The sequence below is a fragment of the Arvicanthis niloticus genome, chromosome 12 (genome assembly GCF_011762505.2).
Source record: "Arvicanthis niloticus isolate mArvNil1 chromosome 12, mArvNil1.pat.X, whole genome shotgun sequence".
Classification (NCBI taxonomy): Eukaryota; Metazoa; Chordata; class Mammalia; order Rodentia; family Muridae; genus Arvicanthis; species Arvicanthis niloticus.
The window spans coordinates 18265943-18279487 of NC_047669.1; the positions used below are offsets into that span (position 1 = coordinate 18265943).

A 13545-nucleotide genomic window follows, 5' to 3' on the forward strand; every position below is an offset into this window, starting at 1 on the left:
ATCAGAGTGTGCTCAGCTGTTGTAGGCTATTGTAATCCAAGTCTCATGTCAGGGTATATGGCTCGAGATGGCTGCAAAGCTGATAGCCGCTTTCTGCTAAAAGTTGGCTCCCAACACACAAAGACAAAAGGAAGTCAGAGAAAAAGGGGGAGGAGCTAGGCTCCTTAAAGGACACCTCCTATCCCCCACCCCCTCACCCCAAGGCTGCAGAAAAAAGCCTCATTCCTTTTTAAAGCACACCCACAGAGGCACAGGCCTCCCTCCACCAGTCCCACCTCTCAAATGTTCTGTCTCTACCCAGGATCACCAATCTGAGCACCAGGCCTCTAATATATGGACTGCTGCGACAGAAACCACATTCAACCAATAGAGGAGAGGTGTGGGTAAACTGCTGTGTCAGCAAAGTAAAATAAACTTGAGACAACGGAACAAAGAAAAAGAAAAGTGCCTGGCAGGGAATGAAAAGTCCCCCTCTTGCCTCACATCAGGACTGAACACTTCAGAGAGCCAAAATGCATTCATCTTTGGAGGAAGTTTGGTTCAAACAAGACCTAGGCACTGGACTTCACACAGAAAGGACTGAGAGGCTGTGTTTTCTTCAAACCACTTAAAGGTGTGTTCTCTTAGTTTTCAGCGCAACATCTTCAAGCGCAACAGTTTAATTGCCCTTTACAGCAACTGTGCATTGAGATTTAGGGAGCAAAAGAGAAGCCAAAATCATGACCGTTAATTCATGTGAAATTAAACCTATCAAGGTTTAAATCTTGAGCTTGAACAATATTTTTGTTTGGTTGTTGTTGTTGAGATGGGGTCTCTCTATGTAGCCCTGGCTGTTCTTAAATTCAATATGTTCACTAGACTGGCTTTGAACTCACAGAGTTCAGTCTCTGCCTCCCAAGCAAGTACTGGAATCAAAGGTGTGAGCCGCCACAATCAGGGGATGGCCTGGAATATTTTTTTATAATGCTCTGCTTAGAGACTTAAAATATAATTTATCCAGCAAATGCATTTTATCTTAGTTTTTTATTCTGATAAATGTTCTAATATGACATAGAAAAATGGCCTTCCTTGGTATAAAATGTAAGTTATTTTTTCCTTTAGTGATTCAACATCTTGTGGCGTCTCGCATTTCTCCTTCTGGATGCCAGTTGCCCTTAGACAGGACTATAGATAAGAAAGACGTGGGTGTTTGAGAGGAATGTGTACTGACATCAAAGATTTCGTGACAACAAGCGCAAAGTCCCCACTAATAGAAATGTACGTGTGTATACGTGCGTGTTGTTCTCTCTTCTAAAAAGAGAATTTTAAAAATATCAATTTATTACAGATCTGGGATAGTCTGGAATTTGCATTTCTCACTCTACTTATAATTTACAGCGTTCATATTGTGCTCATAATTTTCATGCCCTGGTTTTCTGTGTCTAAGAAGCTGCAGCCCTGTCTTAGAAAGTCTTCCACATTCTTAGAGCCAAAGAATTAGGGAATTTGCAAAGTTATGAACTCGATGCAACCTTCACTTCCTAGCTTGAAACAAAAGGTTTGCTTCTTAAGAATACACATAATTAACTGAAATCTCAGCTCAATTAAACAAAACATATAAATTACTCACATTCATTTTCAATATATTCTCAAACTTCTAAAGGTCCATAATAAATGATTACCACTTGGAACCAGAAGTCTTGAAAAATGCATTTTGTTTCTGTGGGTCAGAACAATTCTGGGGGTCTCCTGCACCCCTATATGTTGAGGCAGAAATGAAGAGAAACGAGGTATGAAAAATATAGAAAAGGTTCTTGGGACTGGATGAGTGTATACATGCTTTTTGTTTCCATCTGGACCCTTTTCAGTGATTGCTTATTTTTAGGTTGGCATTTTCGACGGAGGATGAAATGGCTTCAAGAAATGATGTGAAAGGTTAAGATGATGGATGAGAGCTGTCAGGAAGGGAAACAGCCTCCTATGTTCAATGTATCCATAGCCTCCGTTTTATGTTCAATGTATCCATAACCTCCATTTTATGTTCAATGTATCCATAGCCTCCGTTTTATGTTCAATGTATCCATAACTTCTGGGTTTCATGTTTAATATATTTCTTAGGGAAAAAAAATACCCCTAGATATCTGTTCTGCTCAGACAAAATCTTTGGATCCTGTAAACTCACGTAGCGAAGCAGTAGTGTAAACAAAGGGTTGTAGAAGAAAGTGTGGAACATGAAGACACAAGTGCAGAGGAGGGGATGTCATGAAGAATGACGTAGGATCAGCCCGAATCAGGTTTATACGATTTCAGATTTCAAAGCCACAGAGTCACGTGGGGGAGAGGTATGAGTGAGAACAATGGATAAGTTGATATGCTGCTTCTTGGTGAAGTTGGACATGCTACCAACGCTAACTCCTTGCACACTCTTCAAAGTATCATTGAAGGGAAAAGTTTTGATAATTTGCATGCACAGTGAGTATTCTCCTAATATTTTGAGAGGTTCAAGATACTTTAGAAAGCTCCATATTGTCTTAACTCCTTTTCGTAGTATTAAATTAAATAGTTTTTACTGGGCCTTTATGAATTAGTTTTTGTTCTTAGAATTCTTTTGTGATGAATAAGGAAATTTCTAAGTCTATTTACAATCTTCCCAAACCTTCCCCAGTCTCTTTTTAAATTTTTATTTATTTGTTTTATATGGATATGTTCAGTTCCCAGCACCCACATGGTAGCTCACAAATGTAAACATACATACACCCAGGCTTGCACATACAATAAGTTATCTTTTAAAAGTTCTTAAAAGACAATAAATAAAAGATTTTTATGAAGTGGTAAAATATATATGTTAAAGTTATTTTCTTTGTTTAGTGTCAAACATATCTGACAGAGTCACACATTGGATGATAAGTAAAAGAGTGGCCTAAAATGAATAGAAGACAATTCAATTTCTGTGTAAAACTCACACTTAGGGAACTGTCAGGGGGAGGGACCATACGTTTTCTTCAGGGCTCTTGTTCCTGATAGATTGCCTGTCATGCTTCAGTGGTTGGCTCTATTCCCATGTGCGCATGGGCAGCAGTAATGATCCTTCCATTTGACGATGCAGACATTATCCATGGTGATGGCATTTGCTTTTCAAAAGATGGTTAAGTCAAAGCCAAATGTTGAAAAGATGCTATGATTTGTAACAGGTTACTGAATTATTTATAGTATCAAAACAAATCTGTGCCAGAAGCAGATGATAACAACCAACTTGGAGATTTTGCCTTTTTCAGTGGGTTCTGCTAACTTGAGGGTTTTGAACATACGTCTTCAAGGTAGAAACCAACTTATCAATATAAATTAATATTAATATAATCATATAAATGTAATATTAAAATATAAACCATGGCAAGCATTTCAAATGAAACTGAAGTTTGGCAATCCCAAATGAAGGCAAAGAAGTTTACACATTTCAACATGTTGGCTAAATACAGTCCTGTGACCCTTGAAAAACACATAATCTTGCTTTCTGATTTCATTTAATAATCTGAAAACAGACTTGAAGATTTCTGGGAAATATGGAGCTAGAGAGATGGTTCAGCAGTTAAGAACACTTGTTGCTCTCACAGAGGACCTCAGTTCAGTTCCTAGCACCCACATGGTGGCTCACAACATTCTGTAACTGTAGTTCTAGGGAACCTGGCATCTTCTTCCTACCTTCAAGTCACCAGGCACACATGTGGCACACAGACATATATGCAGGCAAAACACCCATACATATAGAATAGACTAAATAAATCTAAAAAATAAAAATGAAGAATAAGATTTCTGGGAAATAATTGCTACTTTGATATGTTTTTGCTCCATTTTTAATTGACATACATACTCTACCTGTCAATTTTCAAATAGACTGCCTAAAGCTGACATTCAACTTATCTATAGGTATAATCATGGCCCTTTACAAAACTTAACCAAATTCTGTCTACCTCAAAACAAATCTCCCTCCCTTCTCCACCATGCTTCACTCACGTCCTTGCCTTTTGGCAGCACCTGCATTCGGAAACAACTCTGTTCACAAATGAGGCAAACTAAGGGTAAAACTAGAGTCATAGCATCTGCTGAGAACACCTTCAGAACTCACTGAGAACTGCTGCTACGTCCGTCAAGGAGCGAGCTGTGCACTCACTTCTCAGAAACTGTGGGAAATACATCACTAGTTTTATAGGACCCTCTTTTCTTTTTCTTTAAAATGCTTTTTATATATTTATATTTTCTGAGATAAGGGTTCTCTGTATAGCCCTGGCAGTCCTGAAACTCATTCTGAGGACCAGGCTGGCCTCAAACTCAGAGATCTGCCTGCTTCTGCCTCCTGAGTGTTCATTTACTTTATATTTTAAAATATAAAGTAAATCTTTAAACAACAAATCAATAAAATATATTTTAAAATAATTTTTAAAAATTAATTAAGTTTTATCACTATGCATGTCCATTTTCTTTATTAGTGATCACAAACTTAGAGCCTGCTTTAAGGTTTCAAAAGACTTCTCTAAACAGGGCAGCCTGTTACTTATCTATGGTGGCAGACATCACAAAAATTATGCATGGGTCTTATTTCTGTTCACAGCTCTAATTAGTGTTTGAATGTTTAATGTGTGATCCAAGACAGTATTTCTTTGTCCAGTGTGGCCTGCAGAAGCCTAAAAGTCTTCTCTAAAGTCTGAACTCTAAAGTCTTCCCTAGCCCACAGGCTACTTTATGGAGTCTTGCTCCGTCCCAGCCATCCAGTCTACCTGGATACACACTCAGCCAGGCACTTTGTCCCTGGTGAAATGGGAGGCTAGTCACAGTGATGATTTCCGTTCCTGTCCACACCCTCTGCATGGAGTGTACACTGATCTGTCACCGGCTAAGCATGGTCTTCAGAACTGATACTAAGAAGAGCACACCGTTCAAGGCTGGCAGAGAGCCTCTCCTTTTCTTTACCCTTGTTCACAATCCTTCCATTCCTTCCTACCCAAAGCCTCCTGCGTTCCTGAAGCGAGCCAGGCCCTTTGGTAGGTGCTGGAATTATAAAGATAGGATTCTGCTCCCATATTCACATTCTAATGGTTTAGACCTTGAAAATACAAGACCAATGGAGTATCACATATCCACAAACTTCTTCAATGTTTTTGATTTCCTGCTTCTATTTAACATTGGGAGTGATGAGTTCATTGGTTCTTTATCTCTCGTACCAACTATTTAAAGCATTTAGGAAAAAGGTGTCACTTAAAAAACTGTAAATTAGCCAGGCAGTGGTGGTGCATGCCTTTAGTCCCAACACTCCAGAAGCAGAGGCATGCTTGATCTCTTGAATTTAAGGCCATCCTGGTCTACAGTGTGAGTTCCAGGATAGCCAGGGTTACACAAAAAAAATCCTGTCTCAAAAAAACAAACAAAAAGCTGTAAATTAAGTTGGTGTAGTGGTACTCACATTAGGTCCCAACACTTGGGAGGTAAGCACATAGACCTCTGTGAGTTGGAGGCTACCCTTATATTCACAGTGAGTCTGAGGCCAGCTAGAGCTATTTAGTGAGTCCCTGTCTAATAAATAAATAAATAAATAAATAAAATAAAATAAAATAAAAAACAAAACAAAAGAGCTGTAAATTAGGTCAGATGGCTCAGTGAGTCCTGCTGCCAATCCTGACAACCTGAGTTCCTCCCCAGAATCCACACCGTGAAAGGAAGAAACCAGATTATTACACACACACACACACACACACACACACACACACACACACACACACACAATTAATTAATTAATTAATTAAGATTAGAAAAATGATTTTTCAAAGAACCTCAACTTCACCAACCCAACCTCAAGTCTCTAATAAAGTTTTTATTCCCCTTATGTTTGCTTACTAAAAATTATTTTTATTTTAAGTGGTTGGAGGCGTAAGCCAGGGGTAGATTGTTTTCCCAGTGTACACAAGGTCCTAGGTTCAATCCTTAGCACCACGAAGAATCAATAATAATCAGAATTTTTAAATTAAAAAAAATTATAGCCTCACAAGAAGTTGCAAAAATAATGTAGAGTCCCTTACACCCACTTCTCCTGAAAGGTGCCATCTAATATGACCAAAATAAAATATCAAACCCAGGAAACTAAGACTGGTAAAATACTGTTAAGTAAAACATAGACCTTATTCAGTTTTTAGCAGTACCTACATTCATACCTTGGCTCCACATACAGATCATACAACCATCACAAAAATCAGCATATGGAAAAGCAGTATTACAAAATAAACTCCAGCTTTAGTCCCTGTCACCTGACAGCCATCAGTCTGCTCTCCACAACTGTCACCTGAGGATGTTAGGTAAGTGACCCACACAGTGTATGACCTTTCAGGATTGCCTCTGTCATTCCCCACAGAGCCCTGTGACCCTTCCCAGGTGCCTGCACTGTCCCTTCCTTTCATTGCTCAGTAGTCGGCCATTGTGTAGAGAATCAGTTTCTTTAATCGGTCACCCACTGAAGGGTAGTTGAGTTGCTTCTAGTTTTCTTACTAAATTGAATAAAGCTATGTTGAGCACTCATGTGCAGTTTTTGTTTTCAGTTCTCTGAGATAAATGTCCAAAAGGAAAATGCCAAGAGTAAGTTCAAGATTAATTTAATGTGTGTGTGTGTGTGTACATGTGTGTGTATACATATAAAATTCTATTTGACAGCTTTTAATAAAAGCTTTACTGTCCACTTCATGGGCAGAAACACATGCCTGGCACTGTAAATCTAGCCTAGAGCCCATGGTCAGGGAGCTCACAGTCCCCAGAGGTGAACCTCCTATGGATATTCTGTCCTCTAAATTCCTATTTCTTGACCCATAGATTACCACAGCTCTCAGACCTCACCAGAGAAGTTTCTCTGTGCTGTGGATGATGACTAATGAAGAACCGCACAACTGGTCAAGGGCAGAAAATAAGTGTGCAGTGTGCTGTGGAGTGTGCAGCCACAAATACTGACACTCAAGGATCAATCGAGAGAAAAGATGGGAAGATTCCAGGATCCAGAGAAGGCTGAAGCCAAACTGTCTTCTAGAAATGACAGGATGCTTCATGAACTCACAAAACCACAGCTGTGACTGTATGCACAGGATCAAGCCAGACAGCAGCATTCCAGCTGGACATAGGGAGGGCCTTGTGAGCCCAACCACTGAGGAACTCTTGGCTGCTGGTGGCTTCTCAGGGCAGAAGAATCAGTTTTCTTGAAGGATGTGGCCCTGGTGTGTGAACCATCCCCCAGTGGATGGCCCCACACCAGTTAGTATGTGGGCTGCATATATCGGACACGTTATTGAAAAACAAAAACAAAAATTAGAAGACACGAAGTTGGAAAAGCAGAGAGGATTGGGAGTTGGGGGTAAATCTGGAAGGAGCTGGGGGAAGAATGGGGGTCGATATGATCAAAACACAGTCTATGACATTCTCAAAGAAGTAATAAAATATTACATTAAAATATATTCGAAAAGCTATGGTGAGACACAGTTGAACATAGCACCACTTGTTTAAAGTACTCAGTTTAATAAGCTTTGGTTAAAGTGTGAAGCCATCACCACAATAGAAACAGCAGATAACTCTTGCTCACCAAAGGTTTCCTCATGGCTTTTGGCAATCCATTACCTGCTCCTGCAGCTCACCCTGTTGCAACCAGCAACCTTTCTGTTGCTGTAAGTTATTTTGCACTTATAGAAGTTGTGATAAATGTCATCTCGTTCTTAGGGGTGAGGGCAGGCCTGACTTCTTTCATTCAGCATGATTATTTTGATATTCACGCATGTTATCATGTGTAACAATCACTGCTGTTTCACCAAGTTACTACTTCATTATATTGGTATACAGATTGAGGAGATGAGAACCAAGGTAAACAGGAAACTCATCTATGCTTTCCGTGCGGCTTACACACATAGCCTGAAGGTCATTTTACAACACTTTCAGGGAACCCGGGTTTTGTTTGTGATTCATCACCTAACATCAAGTACAGAGTTTTAAAGCATCATTCAAGCATTCAAAATGTTTCTGATAGCACAGCATTTCAAACTTGGGCTTTCAGATTAGTTACACCATAAGTTGTTTATCCAATCGCCCACTGGTAAATGCTTCTGTTTGTTTACAGTTTGAGACTATCGAAAATAAAACTGCTATGCACAGGCCTAGTAGATGTCCTCAGGATACACTGATGCCCTGCACATGCCACCAAGAAAAGGAGAGGAAGTAAGGGCACTGGCTTTTGCCAGAGAATGTTCCAGAATGAGAAGACTTTGCTGGAGCAGAAGCACCTGTCTTTTGTAGTGTTCTTCATGTTCACATAGCTCTTTTACCTTCACTATTGTTTCTGACTTAACACAGGAATAGTCCTGGCAACCGAGACAGGTAGATGCTATTCTTACCATTTTACAGATGGGAAGACTGATGCTCAGCCATGGCCATGTCAGCTGGCCAGTCACACAAGCTCAGATTTTAAATTGTCCTTATGGACCTAATACCTTAACTATCCAAGAATCAGGGGTGGGGAGTTTCAGACTACTCATCTCAAGAACTGTTATTTTATTTCAGATAGTCTCATACCTGGCTGTAAACTTGCTATGTAGCTTTGGATAATCTTGAACTTCTGATCCTTTCTCTGATCCTTTCTCCCCTCTGTTAGTTGTTATTATTTCAGAGTTTAGACAGAATACTAACACCCTCCCTCTGGAATACTGAAATTACAAATATGTACCACCATGCTGAGTTAATATGGTGGTGGGAGTAAAAGCCAGTGCCTCCTGCATGCTAAGCAAGCAATCTAGCCTGCTCTGCATCACTAACCCAAAAAATTTTAATGTGCACACAAACCCAATTATTTTCAAGAATCATCGAACCTGCTTATTTAAATTGTTTGGGAAAGACTAAAGGAAATTAGTTACTACTACTAATTTTCAGATTCTCCCAGAATATAAAAGATATGTCTTGAATTAGGAGAATATAATAGTCTTTTTTTTCTTATGAACACATTAGCATGTATAATCAGGAAGTCCCTGATACAATATGATGATCCTGGGACATCTTCTCACTGTAAGAGACAAAGGGAACTTTTCAACAAATTTTGTGGGGTGTGTGTGCATGCATGCGTGTGTGTGTGTGTGTGTGTGTGTGTGTGTGTGTGTGTGTGAGAGAGAGAGAGAGAGAGTGAGAGAGAGAGAGAGAGAGAGAAAGTTGCACACATGCCATATCACCTATGTGACGGCCAGGGGACAACTTTGGGTATCAGCCCATCTTCTACTTTAACGACAGAGCCTCTCTTGTTGTTCAGTGCTGTGTGTACTCAGCTAGCTAGCCAGTGAGCGTTCTCGGATTTTCCTGCCTCTGCCTTCCATCTGGATTCCCAGTGGAATTGCAGAGGTAATTTCTACTGCATCTGGCTTTTACATGGCTTTGAGGATCTGAACATACGTTTGTGCAGTGGCCACCGAGCCATTTCTCAGTGTCTCAACTGATATTTTAAAAATATATGTTATTATTGCATGTATTTGAGTGCTTTGCCTGAAGGTTTATGTGTTTATCTGGTGCCCGAGGAGGCCGGAAGAGTACGTGGATCCCTGGAATTGGAGTTATAGACATTTGTGAGCTATCATGTGGGTGCTGGGGATTGAACCCAGGTCCACTGGAAGAACAACCAGTGCTGAGACATCTCTCTAGCACCTCAACTAATTCTTCCTTTGTTTTAAACTTTTTATTGGTTCCTTCTGAGTTTTGCATCATGCACCCCAGTCCCACTGACTTCTTCATCCCCTCATATCTGCCCTTCGCCCTTGAAATCTACCCCCCAACACACAAACAAACAACAACAACAACAAAAACAAAGCATAGAAACCATTTCACGGTGGAAGCTGTAGTCTATCGGGGTGTGTCCCACAGTGCACCCCTCTGTCCACACGTCGTCATTTGCAGATGTTCATTGCAATGAGTCATTGGCCTGGTTTAAGATCTTCAGCTTCTGTGACACTATCAATATTGGTTCCTCATCAGGACTCTTCCTGGATCCCCTTTTGTTGCTCCGTGTTGTGGAGACCCTGAAGCTTTAGATCTGCAGGACCCACGCCTTCGTGTATTTCAGCAGATCATAGATGGGGCGATGCAGCGGTGAATTTGTGCTACACGCTCCCGCTGGGTGACTGGTGACCTCTTTGGCACCCACGCACGCTCCCACGCACACAGATTAGCTTATTTTTGAAAATGCCTTGGCTACCTCAAAGGCACTCCTAAACTTTTCCCTGCTATCCCAGGCCAATGTAGCCAGTGGCCGCCCACCCAAATTCTCACATGGCTGGTTGGCTTTCTCTCCTGCAGCTCCTGTGTCCCATCCTTCGACACCATGGAGATTCTCTGTCTCCACCCTCCTGTATCCTAGCTCACACACCTCTAAGGGTCCCGCCCCATGCCCAGCCATTCATTGGTCATTGGCATCTTTATTGATGGCTCAAAAACCAATTGGGAGCAAGGACCTTTAACCTTTGGACATGCAGATTCCTGATTGAATCAAAACATTGGAACCAATCTCCAACAGGGTAAATGTTGGGACGGGCAAATTCAAAGCCCTGGATCTAGGCTGAGTGGTAGCTGAGGTGGTTAGCCCACTGACTCTCCCTTATCTATACACCACCAGGGTGAGCTTTCCAGCACTACTCCGGCTAGGCCACCTAATGCCACTATCAGCAAGTGGCAGGCAGGGTCAGCTCTCCGGCTCTCATGCTCCTGGGGCCGGCTCACCCATACCCATGACTCCAGAGTCTGCTCCACTGTGCTGCTCAGTCAAGATACAGAGCTCACTGTCCCAAGTGCTGCAGCCTGTGAGAGGCTGGGCCAACTCTTCTGCAGCCACGCTTGGGGTTGGTTCACCTGTGCCTTTGCCATCAGGGCACTGTATTGCTCAGGTGAGGTGCAGGCCCACTCTTCTAAGTGCTGCAGCTAGTGAGGGGCAGAGACAGCTCGTCTGATCTTATGACCCCGGGTCTTCCCACCGCCCCTCTCCCTCTCAGCCACCTCATGGCTGACGAGTTTCGGAGTCAGCTCTCCTGCACTCATGTCTTTGGGGCAGCTCACTTGCATTTCCTCCACCAGGACCAAACTCTACTGTGGTGGTCAGGGGAGCTGCAGTGTCCACTTTCCCAAGTGCCACAGCTGGCAAGGGTCAGGGACAGCTCTCTGGCTGTCATGACCACATGGCCTGCTCTCCTGGCTGCTGCAGATAGTGGGGTGGGGGCAGGAGGAGTAGGCATCACCCCTATCTCATGCCACTTCACTGTGGACAAATAGTGGGGCCAGCCCTCCTGCATTTTCACCCTCAGGGCTGGCTCACCTGGGCTCCTGCTATCGGGGGTCCAGGTGAGGTGAAGGACCCACTTTCCCGAGTGTGCTGCAGCTGAACTCATGACTCTGTGGACAACTTTCCTGACTGCCTGAGGTGCCGAGGTATCTCAGGAGAAGGGGGCGTGGCATCACCTCTGCACCTGTGTCACCCCATGGTAGATGAATGGCAGGATCAGCTCTCCCACACTCATACTCTCAGGGCCGGCTCATCCCCACCCCCACCACCAGGGACAACTCCACTGCTGCCTGGGTGAGGCACAGTGCTGCCTCCGGTGAGAGATGGGTCAGCTCTGCAGAGTGACACAGCAGGGAGGATCGGGAACACATATGCACAGGCCCTGGGCATCCTTGTGGTCCCCAGTGACATCCCTAGTTCTCTCATAGTAATATGAGCCACTGACATCAACACTGACCCCTGCCGATAATGTAGCCAGGGATTCAGACATGGCCCTTAGCAGCAGCTTGGCCTGAGACCTCACCATGGCCTCAGGTGGCAGGGCTGGCTGGCCACTCACAACAGGCTGCGCCTCTCCACCCTGAATCTCCAGTTCCATCTCTCTGAATGATGCTCAAACTGCTCCTGTTTTCTTTTTCTCCCTTCTGATCACCTGTATCAGTCAGGGTTCTCTAGAGTCACAGAACTTATGGGTAGTCTCTATATAGTAAGGGAATTTGTTGGTGACTTACAGTCTGTAGTCCAACTGCCCCACAATGGTCAGCAGCAGCTGTGAATGGGAGTCCAAGGATCTAGCAGTCGCTCAGTCCCACAAGGCAAGCAGGAGAAGAAGAGTGAGCTTCCTTTCTTCCGATGTCCTTATGTAGGTCTCCAGCAGAAGGTGTGGCCCAGATAAGGTCATCTGGGACCCCACCACACACTCTGACATCGTAGTGGCTTCTGCTGCAGGCTGGACACATGGATTGCAGGCCTCTGGGTGACATCCTCCATTCTTGCTGTGCTTCATGGTGTGGCGTCAAGCAGGTGTCTATTGCCCTCCTGTGCCATAGAAAGGAAAGCAGGTTTGTGGGTGGCATAGCCATCTGCAGGTTTCTGTTTTCCTCTTCCTGCACTGTGCTGCCTGAATTTGATTTAATTTGATTTTTATGAGTCCTAGGCATAAGACAGCTTTGTCCATCAAGCCAGGCATCAAGCTAGGATGAACAATGGACTGCCATCTGCTCTGCCTCCGACTGATAGAAGAACACCACCAACAAGGTATCTCTTTGCCCATTGCAGGGGGATAACTCATTTTTAAGTGAGATAATAGAATAAAAAATTTCCATAAGAAGTAAAGAGTAAATAAAAACATTTTTTTTTCAAATAAACAAAACCCAAGAGACCAGAATTTCATCAAGCTGGGAGAAAGTGAACCGTATAGAGAATTAAGTTTGTAGACAGAATATAGAGTCCTAAAAATGAAAAAAAAAAACCACTTAAATATAAAAGACATTTTTCAAATTTTAATTTATTTAAATTAAAGTCGACTGTTTAGCGCAAAAGTAATCATGGCATATTATGGATCTTACAGTATATGCAGAAGTAAAATGTATGGCATTGGTGTAAAAGATCAGAGAGGGAAAAGGAAATACACTGGTGAAGTTATTATGCTCTCTTTGATGCATTACAGTGTCATGAGAAGACAGTAATAAGTAAAGAACACATTTTGGAAGCCCTAAAACAATCACTAAATTACAAATGCTGGCAAGGCGATGGTGAAGAGAGAATGAACGAGAAGTATTCCTCAGTCATTTCAAAAGAGTCCAGGGAAAGAAAAGGTAAAGAAAGAACAAATGAGAGAAACAAGCAGACAAATTAATGAAGTGGTAGATTCATGTGGGGCTACTGTAATAATTATATTAAATGTGTTAAGATCCTGATTAAAAAGCAAAGATTGTCACAATGGATAAGGATAAAAATTAACATCTAAATACTTTGCATAATAAACAACCACAACAGAAATAGTTTAAATATCTAGTTACAGGGGCTGAAGAGATGGCTCAGAGTTGCAGCAGGGATTAGTGGTGCACGCCATTAATCCCAGCACTTGGGATGCAGAGGCAGGAAGATCTCTGTGAGTTCCAGAGGCCATGCTGGTCTACAGAGCAAATTCCAGGCCAGGCAAAGCTACATATCAAGACCCTGTCTCAAAAGCGAAAAGAAAAAAAAAAAAGCACTTGCTGCTCTTTCGGGGCTGGGGTGGG

General features: G+C 42.4%; 1 non-coding gene across 1 annotated transcript; it reads right to left on the bottom strand.

The window, feature by feature from the left end:
* Positions 1-12445: 12445 nt before the first annotated feature.
* On the bottom strand, positions 12446-12585 carry LOC117718393 (small nucleolar RNA SNORA48). The gene has a single exon (XR_004608075.1). It is a non-coding gene; the product is annotated as a small nucleolar RNA SNORA48 (small nucleolar RNA).
* Positions 12586-13545: the final 960 nt, after the last annotated feature.